Raw genomic sequence first — 13,382 nt, 5'->3', positions numbered from 1 at the left:
CAGGAAAATTTACAGTTTTGTTAGTGGTGAGTGTGACAAGACATCCAGTGAAACATTACTAAATGCCTTCTCTGAAAACTACCTATAACAGGTAGCTCGGAACTCTACTCATGATGGAAATATATTGAATCTAATGGCAACAAGTAGTTGTGATCTCTTTGAGGATGTCCACACTGATTCTGGCATCAGTGATCATAAGTAATATGGCTGTGGCCACAATGATTACCATAGTACAAAGGCCAACTAAAACAAGAAGAAAGACGTATGTGTTCAGTGAACTAGATAAAAAGTCAGTAGTGTCATATCTCAGTGAGGAACTTGAAACTTTCAGCACCACACAGGGCACTATGCTTCAAGTTTAAAGGAATATTTGACCATGTACTGAAAAGGTATGTACCCTGTAATGGACTACTGCATAACAAGTGTAAAAAATAGCACACGGCTATGGATAGAGCCATACTGAATGAAACACGTTTGGCTGTCAAGAGAGCAATGCATGAAGCATTCAATTACTACTGTAGCAGAATATTGTCAAATTATCTCTCACAAAACCCAAAGAAATTCTGGTCATATGTAAAGGCTATTAAAGGCACCAAACCCTAATGAATGTGACAGGAAATGAAACTGAGGGAAGTACAGCAAAAGCTGGAATGGTTAACTCTGTTTTCAAATGTAGTTTTACATCGGGAAACCCAGATGAGTGAAATCAGTTTAGTGTCAGTAGTGTCGAGAAATAGCTGAAATTGGTAAAACTCAACATATCCACAGGACCCAAAGGGATCCCTATCAAATTCTACAGTGGATTTGCAGCAAGTTAGCTCTCCTTCCAAATATAATCCACTGTAGATCCTTTGAACAAAAAACTGTGCCCAGAAGTTGGAAGAAACCACGTCACACCTGTCTACAAAAACAGTAGTAAAGTAATCCACAAAATCCTTGACTTCAATTTGTTGTAAAATCTTAGAACATATTCTGAGCTCAAACATGATGAGGTATCTTGAGTAGAATGACCTCCTCCATGCCAACCAGCATGGATTTGAAAACAATGATCATATCAAACACAACTTACATTTTTCTCACATGAACGCTTTGGAGCAAAACAGGCAGGTAGATGCAGTATCTCTTGATGTCCAAAAAGACAGTACCATACCTAGGCTTATTGTCAAAATTTCAGTCATATGGAATATCAAGAGAAATTTGTGACTGTATTGAGGACTTTTAGGTAGGGAGAACACAGCAGGTTATCTTGGATGGAGGGTCATCATAAGATATAGAAGGAACTTCAGGGGCCTTGCTGTTCATGTTATATATTAATGACCTTGTGGACAATATTACTTTTAATCTCAGATTTTTTTCAGATGATGCAGTTATCTAAAACAAAGTACTATGTGGAATAAGCTGTGTAAATATTCAGTCAGATCTTGATAAGATTTCAAACTGGTGCGAAGTTGGCAACTTGCTTCAAATGCACAAAAATGTAAAATTGTGCACTTCACAAAACAACAAAAAAAACCTAGCATCCTATGACTACAATATCAATGAGTCACAGTTGGAATTGACCAACTCCTACAAACACCTGGATGTAACACTTTGTACGGATGTGAAATGGAATCATCACATAGGCTCAGTTGTTGGTAAAGCAAGTGTTAGACTTCAATTTATTGGTAGAATACCGGGGAAGTGCAGTCTACAAAGAAGATTGCTTGTAAATTACTTGTGGGACCCATTCTAGAATACTGCTCAAGTGTGTGGGTCCCACACCAAACAGGACTAACAGTGGATATTGAATGTCTACAGAGAAAGACAGCACAACTGATCACAGGTTTTTTTTAATCTATAGGAGTGTGTCACAGAGATACTACTCTTGAAGACAGATGTAAACTGTCCCAAGAAAGTCTATTAACAAAGTTTCAAGAATAGCTTCAAACGATGACTCTAGAAATATACGACAGCTCCTACATATTGCTCGCATAGGGATCACGAGGACAAGATTAGAATAATTACAGGAAGCACACTGGCACTCAAACTGTCATTCTTCCCCTGTTACCAAGATGCTGAAGAAACTGAAATGGCAGACTCTTGAAGATAGGTTTAAACTAACCTGAGGAAGTCTACTAACCAAGTTTCAAGAACCTGCTTTAAATGAGGACTCTAGGAATATACTACAACTCCTGCATATCACTCACATAGGGATTGTGAGGACAAGATTTGAATAATTGCAATATGCACAGAGGCATTCAAACAGTCATTCTTCCTGCACTCCATATGTGTATGGAATGGGAAAAAAGCGTAATAATTGGTACTATGCGTATATACTCTGCCATGCACTTTTTGGTGGTTTGTAGAATATAGGTGTAGATGTACACTGAGCTGACAAAAGCTGACAGAAAAAGAGTGGACATTGGGAACATTTCAACAGAAGAAAGGGAAGAACCCATACGGTGAACCAGCAAGCCATATGTCAAACACCATGAATGCCATCCCTGGAAAACATGAGGATTTTTCCCTGCTAAGTACATTAGCTCAAATAGTGACTTAAGTGACCAAGAAAGAAATGATTTACTCACCATACCTAATTTTAAATTATTCCATCAAAATGATCAATAACTCTCGAATAAACTGAATGAAATAGAAATAATTTTAAATGACCTAAATGATATTTTTGTACTATGCTTTACAGAACACTGGCTCAAACAAGATATGTTAGAGCAAACATACATTCCTCAGTTCAAACTTGCAAGCATGTTTTGTAGGAAAATACTGAGTTGTGGGGCAACCTGTGTATATGTTAGACAAAAAATTGAATTCAATAGTGTCACTAAACACCATAAACTGTCCTGCGAAAAAGATATAGAACTCTCTATAGCTGAACTACCAAGGCAAAATACAGTTATTATTTGTGTATACAGGTCACCAGATGGAAACAAAAAAAGTGTTTTACAATCGCATGGAGGAACACTTGGAAGAAATTCACTCTCCAAAGAAAAATATAATTATATGTGGTGACTTTAATATTGATTTCTCAGAACCCAATAAACTCAGAGATGTCATCATAAATCTACTACAATCGTTCAACATCAGTACAATGGTAACTGAACCAACTCGAGAAACACCAACTTCTGCATCTATTATTGGCAGATCTTGATAAATACATGCAAATATGCCTATAACATACAAGTTGTCAACACAGGTTTCACTGATCACAATGCTTAAATTCTTGCAATGAATATTTCAGGACACTCAATTCCCATTAGAATACGACACACTGTAAGAATTTTCAGTACAAAGAATGTGGAATATTTTTTTCTCTCGTAAAGGGTGAAAGTTGGAAATATATGAATATAATAGAGGGAAACATTCCACGTGAATTTTGTGTGTGTGTTTGTGTCTCTATCAACATACCAACGCTTTCATTTATATATAACTTACCAAACGAAAGCATTGATAGAAACAGTAACAAACACAAACACACACACAAATTTCAAGCTTTCACAACCCATGGTTGCTTCATCAGGAAAGAAGGAAGGAGGGTGAAAGACGAAAGGATGTGGATTTTAAGGGAGAGGGTAAGGAGTCATTCCAACTCCGGGAGCATAAAGACTTACCTTAGGGGGAAAAAGAGACAGGTATACACTCGCACACACACACACGTATCCATCCGCACATATACAGACACAAGCAGACATATGTAAAGGCAAACATCATCTTTGGTCTGTGTGTTTGTGTTTGTTTGTGTGTCTATCAACATACCAACGCTTTCGTTTGGTAAGTTACACAAACAAACACAAACACACACGCAAAATTCAAGCTTTCTCAACCCACGGTTGCTTCATCAGGGAAGAGGGAAGGAGAGGGAAAGGATGTGGGTTTTCCCTTAAAATCCACATCCTTTCGTCTTTCCCTCTCTGTCCCTCTTCCCTGATAAAGCAACGGTGGGTTGCAAAAGCTTGAATTTTGTGTGTGTGTTTGTGTTTGTTTGTGTCTCTATCAACATACCAACGCTTTCGTTTGGTAAGTTACTGCATGAGTACTCCAAGCAAAATACTAATCCTGACTTCATTACATGTTTCAAAAGATACAAAAGAATACTAACAAAAGTTATTTCAAAAGCAAGAAAACTAGTAAATGACAACATATTGAGTAATTTCAAGAATAATACAGGGTGTCGACAATGAGACTCCAACACCTTAATATCCTATATCTTTCTCATTTCAGATGGTGGACCTGTGAATCCTCAAGGGGCAGACAGAGCAACTCAACAAGTTTGTGGTGTGCAAATTTGATACGCCAAGTGGCCTTAGTGGAGCTGAAATCAATTGTTTTAGGAAAATGGAGGATATGAAGGAGCATGCACAAGTGGTCTGGTGGTATGCAGAGACAAGTCGTTCAAGAATATAAAGAAGTGGTGTGATCAGTTTTTGGCTACTGGGAATGTTGTGAAAGGGCATGGTGGTGGTAAGCCTGGTATCAGCGAACATCATGTGGAACAAGTGCGGTGGTCATTCGAACAAAGTCCACAGAAGTCAGTGCGACAGGCAGCACGAGAACTTCGTATGAAATGTTCAACAGTTCACAAAGTGCTTCATCAGCAATTACGTTTGTATGCATATAAAGAGCAGGTTGTGCAAGAAATCAAGCCTGTTGATTGACCAAAGCGAGAAGAATTTGCACGTATTGTGTTAGATCACACAGCGTGGATGAGACATTTTTATCACCCATGATGTTTACTGACGAGGCAACCTTTCACGTGTCAGGGGCTGTCAATCGTCACAATGTGCACATCTGGGGGTCTGAAAATCCACATGCACCTAGGGAATACATACGCAACAGTCCGAAAGTTAATGTGTGATGTGGTTTGATGATAAATCGCATTGTTGGGCCATTTTTCTTTCAGGAGCCGACTGTGGATGGAGCAATCTACCTGAACATGTTGGAACAATTTGCCGTGCCACAGATAACAGACCTGCAGCCAAATGTGATGTTTCAACAGGACAGTGCACCACCCTACTGGAGCCTTGATGTCCGAAAATTTTTAAATGACATATTCCTGCAACGATGGTTTGGCCATTGAGGTCCAATTCCTTGGCCGCCACGTTCGCCCGACATAACCCTCCTCGATTTTTTCTTGTGGGGTTATGCGAAAGACCGGGTATATGCTACACCAGTAAAGGACCTGCAAGACTTGAAACAGCGCATAAGAATGGTCATCAACTCCGTCACAGAACAGATGCTCTGCAACACATGGCACAAAATCTATTATAGACTTGATATTCTTCGCACTACCCATGGCACCCATGTTGAAGTGTACTGAACTGTCCACCTGTGTATGAAAACTTGATGAGCTGCTGTATGGTTTCCCTGTATTTGTTCGTCAATAAATTGTGTTTCCTCTCAGTTTTATGAGTTCAAATGTTGGAGTCTCATTGTGGATACCCTGTACTACAGCAAACAGGCAGGTTATAAGGAAAGAAATGGGCACCCAGCCAGTTAATCACAGTAATACACAGCTGATCATGAATAAACATAAACTAACTGACCCCAAACATGTGGCTAGTGCTTTCAACAATTATTTCTCTAACACAGCACAGCAGTTAATAAGTAAACACCTTAACAAATAGCCAGACAGTCATTCAGATCAAAAAATTCATCCAAACACAATATTCAAGTATACAGCAACACATGAGGAACTGTCAAGAATCCTAAAAGCATTTCCTAATAAATATTTAGCGGGTGTTGATGAGATACCAAATGCTATTATCAAAGTTAGCACAACATTTACTGTGAAACCACTAACAGACATAGTAAATTCATCTTTTGAGAGTGGTGTGTTTCCAAATAATCTAAAAACTGCAAAAGTAACACCTTTGCATAAGGAGGGTGCAAAAAGTGATATTGTTAATTATAGGCCAGTTTCAGTATTGTCAGGCTTCAGAAAAATTGTGGAAAAAATGTTCTTTAGAAGATTAATAGTTTTCTTAAATAAAGAGGGGCTGATAAGTGACTCCCAACATAGGTTCAGAACTAGAAAATCAACTCAGGCAGAAAAATTTTCCTTCTTAAACGAAATATTAAAAGCAGTGGATGATAAGCAACATGTATCTGGGATATTTCTGGATCTAAGTAAACTCTTCGATGTTATTGATCACGGCATTCTCTTCCATTAATTCAGTAATTTTGGAATCAGACGCCAGTCTGAAAGGTGGCTCCAGTCATACCACAGTAATCATCAGCATATTACAGAAATAAAACACAAAAATACTAAAACACAAAAAAATTCAACTTTTTACAGTGATGAGGGTCAGTTCTGGGACCTGTCCTATTTCTACTGTATATAAATGACTTGGCTAGTAAAATACATGATGGAACCACTGTACTCTTTGCAGATGACACTAATATTTTAATTAAATCACAGAGTGAGGAAAAATCTGCAGAAGGCTGCAATATCAGTTATGCATACCTTAATGCACTTGTTCAGGACCAATAGGCTCATCATAAATTCTGAAAAAACTGCGGTAGTTAACTTTCACACCACACAAGACCTCCATCCTGCAAACCCTGTTTTTACTATCGAAGGAAAAAAATGTGTCGAAAGTCAGTCATACAAAATTTCTAGTCATTCATGTTCAGGCAGAATTGAAGTGGGAGGTGCACCTCAACAATTTAAATAAGAGACTGAATTCACTAGCATATGCTGTTCGGATCCTTGATCATAATACAAGCTGCTCAGCAGTGTTGACAATGTACGATTGTAGTATACAGTCGCTACTTATGTACGGAATAATTTTTTTGCGGGAATTCCACAAATTCTACAAAAACATTAAAAATACAGAAAAAGATGATCAGGGTGATAAAAAAGCTAACTGCAAGGATTCCTGTAGACCCCTTTTTAAAACTCTCAAAATATTGCCGCTGCCTTGCTTGTATGTATACAAAATACTAAATTTCACAAAAGGGAGCATCTTAAAAAGGGAAAATGTCTTCAGACACAACTATGATATACACACATATGAAACTAGGCACAAGATGAAACTACACATGAACAAAGTAAATACAAATTAGGCACAAGATGAACCTACAATGAACACAGTAAATACAAATTTACGCAAAAGACGAGTGTATCACACTGGAGCTATGTTAGACAACCATTTGCGATACCAACATTAAATGCATCAAAAAAGTTAAAACAGTTCTTGCTTGACCACTGCTTCTATTCTTTGTCTGGATTATGGAACATTGTAATAAGTAAACCTCATTTACCAAATTTTACTAATTGTCAATTCATAACATAGTTTGCACTCTGCTTATCATGTAACCTCACTTAATAACTGCTATTATCACATGCAGAAGCAATGTAGCACACCAACCTACATTATTATGCATTTTGATTATGTCAACAATGTCGTCAAAATGACAACTGTATAGTAAATTAACTAGGTTTACCAGTGCCCTATATCACATGTACAAACAATGGAATAAAGTGATTCTTGGACAAATAAAGAAAAGACATGGGATAGCGATAGCACATATACAGATGACATAAGGTGCACATAAGGTATAAATCAAATCATGGAAAATCCAGGATGGAAAGTAACAATAATATGAGAAGGAAAGTTGCTACTCACCATATAGTGGAGATGCTGAGTCGCACATAAGCACAACAAAAAGAGTTTCACACTTAAAGCTTTTGTTCAATGGCCTTTCTCAACAATAGACACATATACGCACACACACACACTCACGCAAATGCAACTCACACACACGACTGATGTCTCAGCACCAGTGCATGATGGGAGTGGTGACTGGATGGGAGTTAGGAGGAGGCTGGGGCAGGGAGGGGAACAGACAGTATGATGGGGATGGCGGACAGTGAAATGCTGCAGGTTAGGCGGTGGGCACGGGAGAAGTGGGAAGTGGGGCAGGGGGAAGTAGCAGAAAAAGAGAGAAAAAGAGAGGAAAAATAAAATAGAAAGACTGGGTATGGTGGTGGAATGACAGCTGTGTAGTGCTGGAATGGGAGCAGGGAAGGGGCTGGGTGTGTGAGGACAGCGACTAACGAAGGTTGAGGTCAGGAGGGTTACGGGAATGTAAGATGTATTGCAGGGAAAGTTCCCACCTGTGCAATTCAGGAAAGGTGGCGTTGGTGGGAAGGATACATATGGCACAGGCTGTGGAGCAGTCATTGAAATGAAGGAGATATCATGTTTGGCAGCAGGTACAGCAACAGGGTGGTCCACTTGTTTCTTTGCCATAGTTTGTCAGTGGCCATTCATGTGGACACACAGCTTGTTGGTTGTGATACCTACAAAGAATGCAGCACAGTGGTTGCAGCTTAGCTTGTAGACAACATGACTGGTTTCATAGGTAGCCCTGCATTTGATGGGATAGGTGGTGTTAGTGACCGGACTGGAGAAGGCGGTGGTGAGAGGATGTATGGGACAGGTCTTGCATCTAGGTCGATAACAGGGGCATGAGCCATGAGGTAAGGGATTGGGAGCAGAGGTTGTGTAACGATGGATGAATATATTGTGTAGGTTTGGTGGACAGTGGAGTTCCACTGTGGGAGGTGTGGAAAGGATAGTGGGCAGGACATTTCTCATTTCAGGGAAAGATGAGAGGTAATCAAAACCCTGGCAGAGAATGTAATTCAGTTGTTCCAGTCCTGGGTGATAGATACTGAGTTACAAGGGGAATGCTCCTCTATGGCTGGACAGTGGGACTTTGGAAGGTGGTGGGAGACTGGAAAGATAAGGCACGGGAGATCCTTATTTTCAATGACTGCTTCACGGCCTGTGCCATACGGATCCTTCCCACCAACACCAGCTTATCAGAACTCCACAGGTGGGAACTTTCCCTGCAATACATCTTATGTTCCCATAACCCTCCTGGCCTCAACCTTCATTAGTTGCTGTCCTCACCCATCCAGCCCCTTCTCTTCTCCCATTCCAGCCTACACAGCCGTCATTCCACAACCACACCCAGTCTTTTTATTTTATTTTATTTTATTCTCTTTATTTCTCTCCTTTTCCACTACTTCCCCACCACCACCAACACCTCTCCCTTTCCCTCTGCCCAACCTGCAGCATCGTCACTCCCATCATGCACTGGTGCTGCTGTTCGCAGTGTGGTTTCAGTTGCCTGAGACTGTAGTGTGTGTGTGTGTGTGTGTGTGTGTGTGTGTGTGTGTGTGTGTGTGTGTGTCTATTGTTGACAAAGGCCACTGGTCAAAAGCTTTGTGTGAAACTCTTTTTGCTGTGCCTATCTGCGACTCAGCATCTCCGCTATATGGTGAGTAGCAACTTTCCTTCTCATATTATTATTATTATTATCATTATTGGGGATAATTTTAATGTATATTGAAAGGCTAGGCTAATCGAAAATTGAGGTGGTGTATCTGTCGCAGCACACTACACATCAAATCTCAGGCATTACTTCTCACCACAGACAATGCAGTGCCTAACAGTCTTCACTTAATGACCAAGAGCAGCAGCATTCACACAGAGTTGTCAGTGCAGACAGACAAGCAACAGTAAGTGGAATAACAGCAGAAATGAATGTGGGATGCACAACAAAAGTATCCATTAGGACAGTGCAGTGAAATTTGGGGTTAATGGGCTATGGCAACAGACAACCAACACAAGATCCTTTGCCAATACTATGACATCACCTGCAGCACCTTTCCTGGACTTGTGACTGGACCCTATATTACTGGGAAACAATGGCCTGGTCAGATAAGTCCTGATTTCAGTTAATAAGAGAAGATGTTAGGATTCGATTGTGGTGCTGACTCAATGGAGCCATGGACCCAAGTTGTCAACAATGCACTTTGCAAGCTGGTGGCTCCATAATGGTATGGGCTATGTTTGCATGGAATGGACTGGGTACTCTGGTCCAAATGGACTGATCATTGACTGGAAATAGTTATATTCAGCAACTCAGAGACCATTTGCAGCCATTCATGGACTTTTTCACAACTGGTTTGAAGAACATTCTGAACATTTTGAGTGAATGACTTGATCACCCAGATCACCTGGTATGAATCCAATCGGATGTTTATGGGATATAATTATATAGTCAGTTTGTACACAAAATTCTGCACTGGCAACAATTTCATTAACTATGGACAGCTATAGATGCAGCATGGTTTGATATTTCTGCAAGGGACATCCAATAAATCGTTGAGTCAATGCCACATCAAATTGTTGCACTACATTGGGCGAAAGGAGATCTGACATGATATTAGTAAGTATCCCATGACTTATCACCTCAGTGTAGATGTAGACATTAGGCTGCACGATTTCAACAGACTGGGTTAAAAATGATTTTTCAGAATTTAAGTGTTTAGTTTCAACGCACATGCCGAATTCTACGTGAACATTAGGGAGCCATACACTCTGCTACTGGATCTAAGGAAAATGCTTGAGATGGTATATACACAGTTGAAGGTATAATTTTAGGATGAAAATAATGATAACACAGCAGATGCAAACAACCTCCCAATGACTGCAAACCACACATCATCAATGGATTTAAAAAGAATTGCACACTGCCAGACAGCCGTTATAAGGAACAATCCATTAATATTATACAGCTAACTACTCATAGAAGGCTCAAATAGTGAGTCAAAATTGATAATAAATGTTTAGCAAGCAATAAAACTTCTTATTCCCATTCTCATCCCTTTACAGTATTCATTTAGTCACTCACCTCAAATTATCAACCAGTGACAAGATTTTCATTCAAATAAACAAATAATTACCTAGCTCTACAAGAGGGTATTATCAGAATTATTGTTTTTCATCCAACACAGTGCTCAAATAATAATTTCCACTCTTTTTCAGGACACTGAAATACCATACTTACCCCATTATAAGTTGAGGTTTCTTCCTATGTTCATACTCAAAAAATACAGGGTCATCTTACGTTCACAGACTGAACTACTGTTCCTGGTGCCAATGGTTTTACATTGCACAATGGCTTAATATATGGCCCATGGTATTTTTACAGATGATGCTTTGGCAACTGAAGTCATGCACAGATTTAATTTGAAGACTCTGGCAGCGTGGGAGTTGGAACAGTTGTACCAGCTGCCAAGCACTAAGACAAACGTGAGGAGGGTGGTGGTAAGTGGGCAACAAATTTTGCCATGATGCTAACCATGGGGTTGTATACTGCATACCTTGGCTTTTTATGAATGATTACCATGATTAAGCTCCACTTTACCTGGATCCAATTGTAGTAGGTATTGAACTTATTTTAAAATTAGACAATACTCAAGAATATAACATTTTTCTACTGGACACATATTGATGTTAACAAAAACATGATTTCACAGACCACTTGAAACATCGCATAACAAATGAAACATTAACTAATGATGCTAAAGCTGCTAATGCTCTACAGCACTGTTGATTTTCAACATTGACACCATTGCCGTGAAGTATGACTTCTACTGACTCAGTTAAAAGGACCTGATGCCAGATTCATTGGAGGTTGTTTGGAACAGAATACTATTCTCTTTGCTTAATGGAAAGAAAATGTTAGTGCTGCATTCTTTCAAAGGACACTCCACCCAGGAAGTTACAGATCTGAGATCACAGAACAACACAGAAAAAAAGGAAGTGAAGATAAAAATTAATGTAAACTATTTCTTTCTGTTTATTTCATTTCTTCTTGCATTATCAAAATGTAGATAATTAATAAATGGCATAAGTTAAGAATGGGCAAAATGTTAACTTTTTTTAGGCAGATACTTTATATAAGTAAAACAAGTTGCAATTTTGGTTAGTAGGAATATCAGACAAAAAAATGGAACCTATTAAAAAAGGGGGACAAGGTGTCATCTTATAATCAAGGTCATCTCTTAGTTGGGTAAATATGGTAATATGAGTGCTACTTGATAATACAACATGATACAGATGTACACACAAAGCATTAACAAGACAAACAATGTTCCTTCATAAACTTATATGAATACATTATTAGGTGCAAATTGCCTGATCTACATTTCCAAGGGAGTAAGGAACGTCCTGTCGACAATGAAGTCATTAGAGATGGAGCACACACATGGATTATTACAAGGATGTGGAAGGAAATCAGCCATGCCCTTTCAAAGGAACCACCCCAGCATTTGATGGAGTGATTAACATGAAAAATCTAAATCTGGATGGTCAGATGTAGATTTGAATCACTAGCCTCCTGAATGAAATCCAATGTGCTAACCACTCACTCAATGTATATACATCTCCAGCTCTTTAGGTTTTAGTGTAACACTTAGTACTGAACACATCATGTGATTTCTATCTATATTCAAGGCTAAATTGAGTATATTTATTTGGCAATGATGCATGTACACAGACCTACATCTAATGGCAAAAAATATGGAAAACAAAGAACTAAATATGAGCACAAATAAATTAAGTATACTCATTAGGTCCACTCAAAATTTATCAGAATTCATTGCTAAACTTGTTAACTATAATCTGAAATAGATCTTACAAATAAATGATTATCAACTTTATGTCTTCTTTCTAAGTTATAGAATCCATGCTCTTCTCATTGCTATTTCAAAGAATTTAATACTTCTCAGTTAAAATGAAGCTGCAGTTCTATACAGTTTACAACATTCTAAACAAGGACGTAATATATATGAGTAAGCCAGTTCCAAACCAAACTAATTACTTGTTGAATATACTGTGAGGTGATACAAATTGAAAAGCATTAAACTGCCAGGAAGATAGTGAGGAAATACACTTCAGATCGTTAACAATTTGGCTTCAATAGAGCTCATTTCTTTATCTATGTGAAGAATATACTGACAGACAAATTATTGGTAGACTGTACACCAACACTAACATTTAAAAAACACACACGTGGCTGGGTTTGGGAGTCTGTGTGGTTATTTACATTAGAGTATGTACTTATACTAGTATGTACTTAAACTAGAGAAAGAACAGCAGCTTAAAAAATTAGCTAAATTTCAATGGTGTTGCATGTGGCTCTCTACTAAACATCAAGTACCTGCCTTTCCTTATTTTTATTAATTGTTTCAATCAAAACTACTACATCATATTCTAGTTCACATCCACCATTCATATTGAGTCTTTTTCAAACAACGTAGTGTAATTTCTGCAGCCAATATCATCATTCTAAAATAGACAAGTTCAATGATGTCACACTCTTCAAAGTTTTACTACTAGTTTGGTACGTATTACATCTGAACTTACAACTTATTTGTTTTGAACATGAAACGAGCTACTTTCTTATGCAGAAGTTTATGGTGTTATACAGAGCTGTCCCATCAGGCTGATTGGTTGCTCCGGTTGATGCAGCCAAGAAAGCCTACTTAGAAAAATGGAATAGGGCAGAATAGTTTAATTTAAAAC

The 13,382-nt window shown here is 38.6% G+C and overlaps 1 protein-coding gene across 1 annotated transcript in view; it reads right to left on the bottom strand.

The window, feature by feature from the left end:
• LOC124623171 (sodium channel protein para) overlaps positions 1-13,382 on the bottom strand; it is an 876,466-nt gene that overhangs the window by 283,654 nt on the left and 579,430 nt on the right. The window lies entirely within an intron of this gene.

The sequence above is a fragment of the Schistocerca americana genome, chromosome 7, assembly GCF_021461395.2.
Source record: "Schistocerca americana isolate TAMUIC-IGC-003095 chromosome 7, iqSchAmer2.1, whole genome shotgun sequence".
NCBI classification, from domain to species: Eukaryota; Metazoa; Arthropoda; class Insecta; order Orthoptera; family Acrididae; genus Schistocerca; species Schistocerca americana.
This window is presented reverse-complemented; position numbering and strand designations above follow the sequence as displayed.